Source organism: Argiope bruennichi, chromosome 10, assembly GCF_947563725.1.
Source record: "Argiope bruennichi chromosome 10, qqArgBrue1.1, whole genome shotgun sequence".
In the NCBI taxonomy this organism is placed as follows: domain Eukaryota; kingdom Metazoa; phylum Arthropoda; class Arachnida; order Araneae; family Araneidae; genus Argiope; species Argiope bruennichi.
This window is the reverse complement of record NC_079160.1, coordinates 30121428-30136871: the sequence shown is the minus strand read 5'-3', so window position 1 is coordinate 30136871 and position 15444 is coordinate 30121428.

Genomic DNA, 15444 nt, shown 5'->3' with positions numbered 1-15444 from the left:
CAATTCTATACTTAGTGAAATAATTATTGAAATTTCACTTCAAATTGGGCGAGGATTTTCAAGACACGTCTTTTATTTTCTTATTCTAGTTTTCTGCATTCGAAAGAAACTTCTGTTTCATTAAATAGAGGTATAGTTCTTGTTATATATGGTGTTAAAATAAATATTTTAAAACCATTTTGTTTTGTAGTTAAAGTTGAATTAGAGATCTCAGATCTTTCATAAAAAATCAATTCTCATATCTTTCAGCTTCACAAATTTACCATTGTAGGATTATAATCAAAAAATTTCTTATATAATATTTCTTTAAACTAAATGAAACGAAAAGTATTAACGGATAAAAAATGGCAAAAATTTAATTCCTTTCTTAACCTCTTGTTTCAAAACTTTTTATTATCCACCATTTTTAGTGCAGTAAATAAAAATAACTTTTTTTGCATTTCTTTTGAAAGAACGTTTCACTTTCATTTTTGGATTATTTAGTTTTTAATCTTTGGATTCATTTTCAATATTAAAATATAAATTAAAAGATTTGTTTTGTATGTTAAAATCACAATAAAAATGAAAGAAGTAATGTTTTTCGTATTAAATGCCTCTCAATGTAGAATTTTATCAAAAGTAGAAAAACAATGCTTAGGTCCATTTAGAGGAATTTTTGTATTCTACTGAACATTCGTTTTCATCATGAATTTAAAAGTTCCACATTTCCTCCCATTATACTGTTTGTGCTAAAGACAAAATGATTCGGTTAGATAAAAGAGTCAATGTATTATAATATAAAATAATAAATAATTGTTAAATTTGCATAACCAAATTTCATTTTTACGGTTTTAAATGTTTCCAACTTCACTTTTGTCAGAGATGACTTTTTCTAGCTAATTTTTTGGCTTCGTTTCGTTTGTTGATTTCAGAAGATACAGATTTTACATTTTATACAATTCTTTTTTTTCATTTAGGTATTTTTAAAACAGCTTGAAGATATTGTAAAAAAATTCTTGCTGCGAAAGTTTATGTTTCATAGGTTAATGAAACAACATTTCGTTGAATCTCAAAAGCGTCCAATTACTAATGGAGGCACTATACATCAAAATTTATGACGTTCCTTCTTAAGGAATCTTAAGTGTTTTCTGAATGAAAAGAAAAGTTCTGAAAAGGACAGTAATTAGCGTCATTCATTGGATTTATAATATCAAAAACGTTCCTTCCTTTGAATTAACGACAATTACAAATAATGATTTAGAGTTTCCTAATTGTAAGATTGTTTAGAGTTTTGAGTGATTGAGAGGAGCATTATAAAACCTTCGGGTAGCTAATAAATGTTATAAAATTGATCTAAAATATTAAAGAATATTCTAAAAATTAAGAAGTTATGAAATTCAAAATTTAAAAGCAATAAAATTGGTACCAGAAATTTAAAAATGATATGCATTCAATCTTATATTTAAAAATAATACGAATTTAAAGGCAGATTATAAACAATCTTTAAAGTTTCAAAAAACAACTCTCATCATTGATATCTACTATTTAGATAACTCAGTATTATAGGCACAGGATGGCGTTAAGTTATGTTATGTCGTCATTGATAGGTATGTTAAAAAGCCTATTAAAATTTAAATTGAATGCATTCAATCATAAATAATTTTTCAAATATATTAGGAATATAAAAACTGTAGATATTTGATTTTATAAATACCGAAAGGAAAAGTAAAAATATCAAATTTTTAAGAAACCCTGGTGAAATATTTAATATAATGATAATCTATCCACATAATTAAATTTTACACACACAGTTTAAAATGATTTGCCTTGTACGTTAAAATATGTTGAAATCAGCATATCAATACAATCAAGCAGGTTATTAGTTATAAATAATTATGTATAGTTATAAATATATTATAAACAATTCGTGTTTGCTCAAGAAATAATAATTAAAGATTCTGTTTTTCAAAAAAAAAAATCGCATATTATATATGTCAGTATATTTAAATAAAATTTACTAATTTAATTTCCTTCTTTAAAATTAGTAATTTTTCTTTTTATTTTCAGTATCCAAAGTTTTTCCTAAATAAGAATACTTTTTTTCATTTTTTCTTTTTTTTTAATTTAATGTTTTTTATTTATTTATTTTATATTTTCAAGTGCTCGACTTCCAGGGTTTCTTCCCAAGTCTTTCTTTTCGTTATACCCAAGGAAATCGATCATTCACCCTTACATATGAATGAAACGTTTCAAAACATCTCCTGAATATTTTAAGCGAATTCTCTTTTTACTAGTAGAACGCATTCCGAAGGGGCATCAGAAGCTTTGTCTCTTTCTTCCTGACATTTAATCGTTAAATCCACATCTTATTCGTAAGGAGTCTGGTGCTTCAGTGTTTAATGTGGTCCCTGGAGAACTGATTCTACTGCGTTTCCTGATTTTCGAATCAGAATATTAACAGAGACGTTTTTGTTCCGCAGGCTTAAGTTACGATATTTTTCTAGTTTTATCGATAAATGTTTCTGATAAAGAATCCGTTCTTTATTTTTATGCTTGGAGGAAAAAAGAAACAACGGAGTTTTCTTTGAGTTTAGGTAATTAAATGCAGTTATTAAGAATTATCATTAAATAAGCAGAAAAAATTGTGAAAGATTGAAGGATTAATATTTCATATAAGCAATATGGCAAAAGACATATTAATTCAGTAATAATAATTTTTTTATGAACTCTTTCTTATGATTTGCAAATATCCAATAGAATTTACTAATATATAAATATTCCATTTATTATTTTGACAAACAGTTAAAAATTCGAAATTAAACTGTGTTTATAAAGGTGTATAACATTAAAAAAGAATGAAATAAATGACTAAATTAATTAAGTCTGTGATTTGCAAAAAATTATTCACATAATTTAATAGATATACTTGTTATAGATACACATAGGACTCAATTAGATGCAAATTGTTTTATAGGCTTTAGGCTGATGAAAATGATCTAGAGACATTATTAATTCTTTTACAAGCATTGAATGCATTCGTATTATGCAGTTTAGTTGGACGATTAAAAACAGCGTATGATTTTTATAGTTGGTTACTGAATTTGAGAGATGCAGAAATTAAAATTGTACTATTAACTTTTTTTATTGTCTTTAATGTATCTCAGAAAGCAGATAAAAGATCCCAAATTAAAAAGCATTTTGTAAAGTTCAGATTTTGCAGCGGCGATAAATTTAAAGGGTTGCGTATAAGGAGCATTACGAACAAAATATTTTTAATTCTCTCTGAAATGGCAAAGGTGATGGCAGGTTAGCAATATCAACTGTTAAATTTTTAATTTTTACTTTATTTCAACTTAAAATATTATCAGCTTTATAGAGCATATTCATACTCAGAGAAATTAGAATTCTAATTTAATAACTCAAGGACTGCATTGAAAGCAAAATTGCAAAAATTAAATTTGTTATATTTTTTTAAAAAGATGCAATCACATAGAAAAATACTTGTCCAACGGTTTCTACAAATATTTAAAAAAATTGTATAAGTATATTTACAAGAAAGACATGAAATTTTATCTACGATCCAGATAAATTACTATAAGAGCAGTTCTAATTAGTTTTCTTTCTCTTTCTCTATAAATATGGTAAATATTAAAAAGCATAATGAAGCCTGTATAATTTATTTCTCATATTACATTTCTTTATAAAACTAAATGAAGTTCATAGATATTCAGAAAAATAATTCAACCCCAATAGTTTATTTTGTACCTAAATTTAATTTTACATTTTGAAAAAAAAGTCAGTTTTATCCGGGGTTTTTTTTTAAGTTAGAAATTATTTTTATTTATTCCAAAATCTCTTTCAGAATGTTTCAAGATATTCAATTGGTGAAAATTTTTGTGAAGCTTAATTATGAATCATAAAAGCAATTTAGATTATCGATTAACGATAAATCATTGATGTGAAACTCTAATATTTAAAAGTATTAAAATATTTTATTTGAATTTTATGTTATACAAAATGCATACTTTAGAAAGATTACAATTATTTAATAAAAAGATTTAAAAAAAAAAATTTCACATTCTTTTTATTACCATACTTTTGGGCATATATATATGCGTTTGCTTCTCAACAGGGACGGATTTATGTAGCTATTTAGCATTTTTTTTAAAAACCTATTAATCAATTTGCAAGATTTTTTGACCCGACTGAAGTTGCACTTTGATGCACTTCTATACTTTTAGAAGCCAGCTCACTCACCAAATTTCATTTATCTAAGCAATGGCAGTTTCAGTTATCATGCTTATATAGATATGAATGTACAGACAGACATAAAGTAAATCGCAAGTGAATTTATCTTCAAAATTTGAAGAAATTTTTTAATTTAGATGTTAACTGCGTATGAATTTTCTTTTGCCTTAACCATTGGGTTTAGTTGTATGTGAAAATACGCAAGAACAAATGGAGAGTAACTGGATTGCTTTGGTTCAGAATTGGATAAGGTTAGTCTTTAAATGCTAAATGTATGCTAAATTTCAACGATACAGCTTTTTAACTGTTATTGCTATCTAGTTCTCTTTCATTTGAAAGTCAGATGAACAGAATCCCTTTGAATCCAATAAATTCTTAACATTTTACTAAAAGCTCAGTATTTACATGGAGATAACAGCGATTTTAAAACCTGATTTATTAGAGGATTCCTCAGTATACGCAGTTATATTACATGTCCAATCTGTTATCGATCATTGAATATCCTACACTTGTGAGTGATTGGAATTTGAAACCTTGAACTTCAAAATTTTGTAAAATACCCAATAAATTTCTTTTGCTTTTAAGCATATTTATTTAACTTGTTTCTTTATTTTTCTTTCCTTTAAGTAGTTGCCTTAGTTTTTTTTTTTATTATATTTATTATTTTGAGATAGAACTTTCAATGTCTGATAGATGTAAGAGTAATTTTTTACCATCTTTCACAAAGCGGAGGTATGATAATCGTTAAAAAATCTGAACTCACGATTTAAAATATTCTTCAAATTTCATAACTCCTTCAGTCCGAGAATCAGATTTTTGGAATTATTCGTGTCTGCTGTTGTAACTCTTTGTCCATGAACACGACAACTTAAAAATACTTTGAGAATGAAATGAAAAACTGGATGGATGAAATCTGGTAAGTAGCTTTTGCACCAAATTTATAGATTCCAATGAAATTTTATATCCCTTTACAAAATTTATAGATCCATGTCGAATACATATGAATCCGATAACAACATAACGTACCGAGCCTGACAAATACAATTTGGTACATAAATTTAATATATGCTATATAGATTATTAAAAAAATTTGTACCAAATCTGTCAGAAGGTTAACAGTCTGTCTTGTGCACTTTCCCATGGACATAAAAGCGATAATACAAAAACACAGAGACTTAAAAAATGAAATTTAATATGTAATCCTTATGAATCTCTGTCAAATGTTTTCTTTCAATCAAGCGAATGAAAGGAGTGCAAAATACATATTTTATTTTATTTACCTTCTTCTAAGAAATATAAATACTTCTGTGTGTTACTCTGAAAATAAAGCTATGAGCGCTTGGAATTGGGCAGAAGAGAAAGATGATATCACATTCGTTAGGGAATACGCGAGAAAACATTAAGGGAGATCCCGCTGACTTTTACAGATGAATGCCTCTGACAACTCGGGAGTATTTTAAAGTTAATGAACTTAATTGTCGTTATTCGTATAATTTATCCAATGTCAATATCACCTACTGGTAATATATTTAAGGAAATTTATTTCAGACACCTAATGCTTCATCTTATAATACAGGGTGTTTATAAAGTCCCGGACCCATTTTGATGTTTAATAACTCATAAAATAATAAAGATATAAACACATTGGCATTTATTGATGGAATAACTCATATATTTTACTTTTCAGGTTTGAATATTTTTACTTTTGTAAATATCGTCTGCGCGTGTGGTTAATTTCAGATAATTTCATTTTCCAGTCTAAATATCTGTACTTTTCTAAATATTGTCTGCTTATTAATTGCATTTTTCTCTCTTTTGTTTTTGGCAACTATTGCAATGTTATGTTTACTTTTGATGTAAATGATGTTCTATGTAGTACTTTTGTATGTGATGTTTTATTCGAGCGGATATTAAGGAGAATGCATGCACCACAAGAGAAAGCACAGATTTTGTGGTGGTTCATGGAAATGAAATCGATAGTGCAAGCACAGAGAAATTTCAGAAGAATTTACCAAAACGATCCTCCATCCAAAAACAGCATCTTGCGGTGGAAAAAGAATTTTCTAGAAATTGGAAGTATCGAAGATAAGAAACGTTCCAGACGTCCTTGCACAAGTGATTTTGATGTTGAGCGTGTCAGAGAGACATTTTTACACAATCCTAGAATATCTGTGAGATCAGCGGCAACAGAATTGGATATGCCAATTTCGACGGTGTACAAGGTTATTAAGAAAAAATTAAGACTACAGGAATACAAAGTTCAAATTGTTCAAGTTTTGGAACCGAACGATAGGCCCAGGAGGATGGCCTTTGCAACAGATATGCTAAGGAGGATAGAAGATGCTGCTGATTTTCTGAAGAGCATAATGTTCTCCGATGAAGCATCCTTTCATGTTTGTGGCATTGTTAATCGCCATAAAGTGCGCAAATGGCTCTGTAGATGCCGACATGCTTGTCGCTACCTGATGTGAAATTGACTATCGACTTGATATTCTCCGTGCGACGAAGGGGGCACACGTGGAAGTTCATTGACAAGGGGCATGAAACTTTTTGAGTCTATTTAACCATTTATGTTATTAATTTAAATTTATCTTTATTATTTTATGAGTTATTAAACATCAAAATGGGTCCGGGACTTTATAAACACCCTGTATAATATAATAAAAATTAAAATTAAGTATTAGTTTAATTGTAAAAAGTTATCCTAGAAATATAATAAGAAGTGTGAAATAATCTTTAATTTAGAAATATTGGCAATCAAACCAAACCATGAATGCGTGAGTCGCTAAAATTTAATTTCTATAGAATATATGTCAAGATGAGTATCATAGAAAATTACTACACATTCATTAAAATTAAAAGGCATTATTACTGACGTTAAAAATATCTATTCATTCAACTATTTTTAACTGAAAAAATAACGCTTTGGGATTTTTTATTGATTTTAATATTTTTGTATAATTTCAGATTTTCAATTCGATGTTCAGAAATTTCTTTTACTATCACAGTTTAATTTGTTTAAATTGTAATAGTTTCATTAGATTATAATAAAATTTAAGAGAACTAGAATGCACTCATTTGCTGTTTGTTTCATTTCAGTGCTTCCGTTTTCAAGTCTGCTAAAGCAGAAAAAGCAACTGCAACATGTGATTTTGGTGATGACATTAAAAAGCCTAACGAGGCAGACTTCGACCTTGCAACTGCAAAACAGTATCTAATCATGCTGTATTACTCCATGGAACGGGGAAGGCTCGACCGCGAGAATGAAATTCGCATTGCTTTCGGTGAGCCTCCAATTCCCCGTTCCAAGTATGCAGTATAATTTACATATTCCAAGACAGAGAATTAATAGTACCCTAACGAACAAATAGTAAAATTTTTCTATCATCTTTAAACTGGACCAGAGCATTGAAGACAATAAAACACTTACGCCTGCACATAGATTTTGATTATATCGTAACACATTTTAAAAACTCTTCTCCTCATTCAAATATTTTTCAAATTAAAGATTCTTCCAGCTAATATCTGCTGTGTGCTGAACTATCTCAGGATCAATATTTTAAAATAGCTTTTTTATAATAAATAAACAATCAATTACTTCTAAAAGAATATGAAGAAATATTTCAAGTATGCACATTGTTTTTTGTTAAATATTTAATGAACTAAAAATACTAGAAGAAAAGTAAGAATTAGAGAAAGAAAAAGTGCAAGGCAAGAAAAAGTGTCAGAAAAGAGAAATGAAGTAGAAAATTTTGCGACTTGATAATATCATTACATTATTATAAACAATAATACCAATTTCTTTTTCTATTAACTATGCAAGAAATGGAACTTGAATCAAAACTGGCTTTGGAATACAGAAAACTCAATGCATTCCCTATTAAAGAATTTATTCATTTGTTGAACGCATGGATATATCAAATTTCTTTGAAGTGGAAATATTTTCGATGCGGAACGTTATTTTTAAAAACTGCTTCATTGGAATAAAAAGAATTCAAATATTAAAAAAATAGTGCACTCAAATATATAAATTTATAGAAATACAAACAAAGCTTTTTAAAGATCAAATGGCACATCTGTGATGCTATATTCCATGATATAAATGGTTCGGAATTAAAAGAAAGATAATAGAGAACTCATCAAAATCCTATCATTATAAAAAGTATTATTTAATGAATATGTCTATAAAAGGAAAATTCAAGCAACCCATGAATGATTTGAAGAATATATATAATGAGTCGATTTACATACGGTAAAAAAAAAATGCTGCAGAATCATTCTACGAAATGGAAATAATATTTCAATAAGCGAAGATGTTTTGCCATATTCCGATACATAGAATGTTTTCTCTTGCATGGATGACGCCATTCTGATAATGACGGCGCCGAACGCTTTCTCTTAGCGGCGATTCCGCTACTGGAAGAATTTTCGCCGTTGCCAGCAAAAACTAGCATAACTGCAATTTCAGAATAAATTTATGTCAGCTAAATAAATCACTGACATAATTCATACTATGATATTCTTTTTGTCCTTTTCACTATCAATCACTTGTATCAGTAGAGAAGGCAAAAAATCCACAGGATAATTAAATTTATCAGTGAAAATAGATATCTTTTCTTTCCTCCCTAGCTTTCAACATCAAGACTCATGCACACAAGGCCAAGGGGTTGGGGGGGGACACAGTTCCTTCACATACATATGCATTTATAAATATCTTTCAAGCAGAGATTTTCTTTGTTACCATTAACCAAATTGTTTTTATTAGATTTTTATAACTGCCTCCTCATCAACTACATTATAATAACAAGTGAACACAGAATTCACGTGTCTTTTTCATACATAATATCTTTCCGCATATTTTTATTCCAGATAATTTTTCTTTAATATTTCAAAGTAGAAAATTATTGTAAACACAGTTTCATATTATTATCATTTCTATATGTTTGTAAATTATGTACATAGTTATTTCTGTTTTTCCTTCTAGAAATATTTTAGTATTGAAAAAAATTCCCGTGACATGACCATCAAGCTGTTCAGTGGTCAGAATGATTACGGATTCGAGGGTATTGAAAGGCGTTCTGTTCAGTATCGGTAAAGTTCTAAAGATTTAAAAGATCTGCTCAGTCTCGTTTACAATAGGATATTAATGTCACAGAATAATTGAGAAAAAATGAATTACCTTATAATAATAATTTTCAACTTACATATTCTTTATCACGCTCGTATTTAATGAATTCGTTGCGCATCTTGTGAAGCGCCTCGTCGAAGGACGTAAAAGGAACGCCCTCGATGTAATTGGCTGCTTCAGTAATGGGCAGTGGTTCTGGTTCTGGAGAGTACACTTCAGGAGGAGGTGGAGGACTTGGCTGAAGAAATGCTTCTGTGTTGAGAAAGAAAGATTAAACTTGGCAATAATCAGAAAATCAAATTAGTATGCACGAATGTCCTCGAAATTTCTCTAAAAAGATATTTTCCTTCTTCCCAGTGTAAACATTATGGATCATGAATGAAGCCGTTCACACCACAAGTGCTTAGATTTTTATTTTCAAAGTCCCACACATGAGAATTGTCTGCCTCATAATATAGTAAATAAAAACTGTACTTGTGCACTAATTGCAAAGCTTTGGCGTGAATGTAGTGTTTTTACTTTCTCGTATACGAAGTATAGAGAAGCGTTGGCGAATAATTATCGATCTTTGGCGTGAATGTAGTGTTTTTACTTTCTCGTATACGAAGTATAGAGAAGCGTTGGCGAATAATTGTCAATCTTTGGCGTGAATGTAGTGTTTTTACTTTCTCGTATACGAAGTATAGAGAAGCGTTGGCGAATAATCGTCGATCTTTGGCGTGAATGTAGTGTTTTTACTTTCTCGTATACGAAGTATAGAGAAGCGTTGGCGAATAATTGTCAATCTTTGGAGTGAATTTTGTGCTTTTACTTTCTCGTATACGAAGAATGAGAAGCGTTGGCGAATAATCGTCGATCTTTGGCGTGAATTTAGTGTTTTTACTTTCTCGTATACGAAGTATAGAGAAGCGTTGGCGAATAATTATCGATCTTTGGCGTGAATGTAGTGTTTTTACTTTCTCGTATACGAAGTATAGAGAAGCGTTGGCGAATAATTGTCAATCTTTGGAGTGAATTTTGTGCTTTTACTTTCTCGTATACGAAGAATGAGAAGCGTTGGCGAATAATCGTCGATCTTTGGCGTGAATTTAGTGTTTTTACTTTCTTGTATACGAAGTATAGAGAAAGTACAGTAATCGTTAAAAAATTTGAACCTGAATTTTTGCGAATCTCTAAGTTTTTGAGCTCCCTGAATTAGAAAAGCACAATTTTGGTAAATGTTCATCTGTCTGTCTGGGACGAAGATAACTCAAAAATGCTTTCAGCTAGACGATCAAAATTTGTTATACGATCTTTACACAAAATTTAGAGATTTTTCTCAAATTTTGAATAAAATCTGTTCAGAGGAAGTCCATTTATCCGGCTGTCCTAATATAAGCTAATACGATAATCACAAAACGAAGTGAGCTAGATTTAAAAAAAATTTTTTTGGTGCACAAATTTAGAATCTATAGTGTAAACATCTGTTAAATTTTAAAGAAAATTTAACTATGGGTTGATTGTCTGTCGATCTGTAATTACAAAAACATGTAAACGAGATGATTCAAAATCGCAACGACCTAAATATATCAAATGTGGTTTGAGATTTTGTAACTATAAGTGCAGTTTTATATCAAATTTCTGTTTCAATCGGTTAGAAAAGACGAGTCTAAAACAAAAACTTGATTTTCGGGTACAATTAACACATGCCAGGGATTAATCGCCAAATAATTCGCCAAGGATAATACGGTAGATTGAATAAAAACGCTAAATTATCGTCAAAGTGAATATTTCGTAATTATTGTACGCCAATGCTATGCAAGGTGTTCTCTGAGATAACACATTTATTAAAGAGTATGCGAGAAGCTTTTCTCACTTGTTTTATTGAATTTATTGTCCATTCTTTGGCGATGAAAAGCTGGCATACTATTAATGCATAAGTCACAAGCAAGCGAATATGTATTTTTGACGCATTTTTACGACCGATAGCAATAAAATTTTGACATAGAAATACAATCATAGTTACAAGATTGCCTACCAAATCTTATTTATTTAAGTAATTGCGTTAATTCACTTTTCTGCTTCGTGGTACAATAACGATATTCAATTATTCTTTTTGATACCGTATTTTTAACAGATTATAACCCAAATTTCACACAAAAATAAATTTCATTTATTTGAGATTTAGAGCTATCGCTTTTATACACCGTTCGGATAGATTGTCAAACCTCTGATGGATTCGTTTCCAGTGTAAGCTATACATCAGCATTTTAGAGGTTGCATCAGTGTGCCAAATTTTATTTAATTCCTTTATCTTGTAGATATTGTGATAATTTGTATAATGACATCCAAATTCTGCAGAATAGATATAGCTCAAATTTGACAGATTTCTAAAAATTTGGTATAGATATCGCATACCAAATTTTATCAGTCTAACGCAGTGTTGAGTTGTGCTCTCAGACAGACAGACAAAACTCCAAGAATACGCCACAGGTCTCATGGAAGTTTTGAAGCTTGGAGATTCTCCAAAATCTTGAGTTCGAATTTCTCTGACGATTACAATACTTTCGGTTTGTGTATTTTAAAGAAAGTATAACCGAAGGCGTGTTTGATGATTGTTTAATGTCATCCAGGGGGCTTCTGGCGTACATTGTTGTAAATTCCACCTAAAATGAGTCAGTTCACTGAGAATCGTATATTGAGTAAATCTCAACTAGTTAATAGCAAAACTAAACTTTCGATTTTATTCATAGTGTTATAAAATTTTTTTTCCTACTATAAATACCGCCAATCAATCGTAATAACGCAGCACATTTAATCGCTAGTTCAGCAGCTTGCTTGCTGTCTAATCCTCTAGTTCTGTTACTTGTCGGCGACTCCGACTACTCTCATACACCACCTCTGACGATACACACGACTTCTCTGCGGCTTCAGAGTGCCTGTCTTTTATAGTTCTGAGAGGCGGGGCTAGAATCTTCCAGACCAATCAGGGCGTATCTGAGTGCATCTTGGTTCTTACTGGATGGATCGTGAAACTTCTCGAACTTTCCAGTATGATCCATTTAGTCGCCAAACCATCCAAATTCGTCGCCAATTCGCCAAATGGTCGCCAAGCTCTCAGGTCATTGACGCGGTACCCGTTCAGCACCCACAGGACAGATCTTACAGCGGTCTTTCTTACGATGACACTTGTCGTACTTGGAAGCAAAATTACAGATTTGTAACAATAGATATTTCATAAGAATAATCAACTCGATTCAGATTTTTGCTGCTATTATTTAAATATTGTGACTTTTCAATTATTTTTCAAATCCATTCATCATTTAGTCTCTTTAGTTGATTCCTTCTTAAACAATGAACAACTGTTTTAGTTTTTATTATGAATGAAATATGTAATTTAACTTTTGTTATAAAAACTGATTCATTGGTGAGATGCGAATATCGTAAAAATATGTGTAAGCCAATAAAATTGTCAGTGTTTATTAAAAGGAGGGAACTTTAATTTTAGACAAATACGATTGGTCATTGGATAGAATAATTACAAAGTTTCATAAGGCTATTTTATATTAATAATAAGCCAGCGGTAGTGGCTTCCCACAAACTTTATCGCATACTCTCTAAAAAGATGTTATCCCAGTGAACGCCTTCCATGGCACTGGCGTGCATTAATTAACCTTTGGCGTGAATTTAGCACCTTGGCGAGTCTTTTGGGTATTAATCCCTGGCATGCTGTCAAAAGTATCTAAAGAATCGAATTCGGATTTCAGCGAGTTCTTTTCAACTGATTGAAACAAAAATTTGGCATAAAACTACACTTAAAGTCGCAGAATTGCGTCTGAAATTTGATATATTTAAATCATTGCGTTTTTAAGCTATCGCGTTTATAAATTTCTGAAAGCATAGACCAACAAATGGCCAAATCAATCCTTTGCTTGATTTGGCTCATATTTTGGTAGGTGTTTATGCTAAAGATATCAAATCTGTGTACGGAATTTTACCTGCTTAGCGCTCTTCATTTTGTTGTTATCATGGTCATATTCGAATTACCAGACAGACGGATTTTCGCTGAATGGAGTTTGCTCAAAATTGGGTAGAAATCTACAAATTTAGTTTTAAGTCTGTATACCGAATTTTAGACTTCTATCTCAAAGCATATTTGTGTTATCTTTGTCACAAATAGACAGACAGACGGATGGACATTTTCCAAAAACGTGTATTTTGAACCCAGGGAGATCTAAAACGTGGAGTTTCATCAAAATTTCGAGTTCGAATTTTTAGGCAATTACTATACTTTCTATATATTTCATACATGAGAAAGTAAAAATAATACACCTATCATTTTTACATAGAATTCAACAATATTTAAATTATTTCAATGGTCTTAGCACATAATATTTAAAGATTTATCCAATAATAATGAAATTTTAAATTGCGAAAATATTACAGAAGTAAAAGCTAATTAGCGGGATATAATTCACCTCATGGTTAAGGTATTGCATGAGGGTTTTACTGCCAAATATAGTTTCATGATAATGAAGCTTAGTTTAGTTTAGTTAAGTTATATTAATATCCCGTTTTAAACTAACATTAACACTTGGGAGGGACCTCGTAATTTTAAATCCCGGACATATGATTAGGACGACACCTCAGCTGGCAACCTCCTCTCCAAGCTTCAACACCACACTAGCGAGAGGATGTTTGGCACCGCCGAATTTAACTTGCATTAGACCCGCTTACACGACGGTTCTTCGGTGAAATAGAGCCTCGAACCTGAAGCCTTTCGGTTCCGAAGCCAAGACATTACCACCGCCACTGCGGCACCCAGGTGGTTTCATGATAATGAAACTATATTTGGAATAAACAATTTTTTAACTTGGATCTTTTTTTTTTTTTTTTTTTTTTTTTATTAATTCAACAGAGCAAAGAACTGTGGTGTTCAAATAAACTGACAGCAAGATTTAAGCAAACCACACCCCATAAATGTATACTTGAAACTTCACTCGTCTGTTTGCGAGTATTAAAACTTAAAAATGCAATGCAAATTTATCTTCCGACTTGTATATTTGTGTCAAATTTTGAAATTCCAGATCTATTGAAGAACAATCGAGAAACGTGAAATTTGGTTAGTAGTTTTGACACTTAAACTCTTCTCCTTTATCGAATTTTGAATTCGAACAGTGGAAAAATGAGGCTTACGACTGAGCATCACAACTGATCAGTTACGATCTGTTGTAGAACACACTGCACATCGACTTGAAACTTTGCAAGTGAATGAGGGTGGTCACATGGAGCACCTTTTCCTACATCGTCCTGGACACGATTAACAACTGTTCTTCTAGTGAAATTTTGTTCAATCTGTTCTTGTTTCTGCAAATTAAACTGGTTTTTTTTTTGTTGTTTTTTTTTTCTTTTCTCAAATAGTGCACTATTATTATTATTATTTTTTTTACCTTTACTTAATATGTCTCGATTGTAAGGTGATCAGAAACTAGTCAATAAATGTTAGTATTGTTTCTGCATTCCGTTTTGGTAGTTTATTGTGTTAAATTTAATGCTTTTTCGGAAAAGGCGTCTTCTAATGGACATTTTGGAACTTCTTTTTTCGAAATTTCATCTCCTGTATAGTTTTTATACCGAATTTCGTTGCAATCCGTTCGCCCGTTTGCATTGTAGGATGCTGTGTATAGGGAAAGTTTAATTATAACCACTTCGTACTTACTACGATGTAATAATAACCACCAGTAAATAACACAAACGATGCTGGCAAACAAACTTCAACTGTCTTAGGTCAGGTGATTCACTATCTATCAGTCACGAGACTAATAAAACGCAATTTTTATATTAAAAAATTTATATAATATAGAGATGGTGATAAATATTTTTGCGAAATATATAAATATTTTGGAGATATCGCTGAAACTTCATAAGGTTGATTTATTATTGGAAGCAAAACTTATATTATCATTATCCTATATTATCATCATCGGAATTCCATAAATCGTTACTGGAAGATTATTTTCTTGAGAATAAATCTATTCAGTAATATTATATTATATATATATATATATATATATATATATATATATATATATATATATACAGGGTGGTCA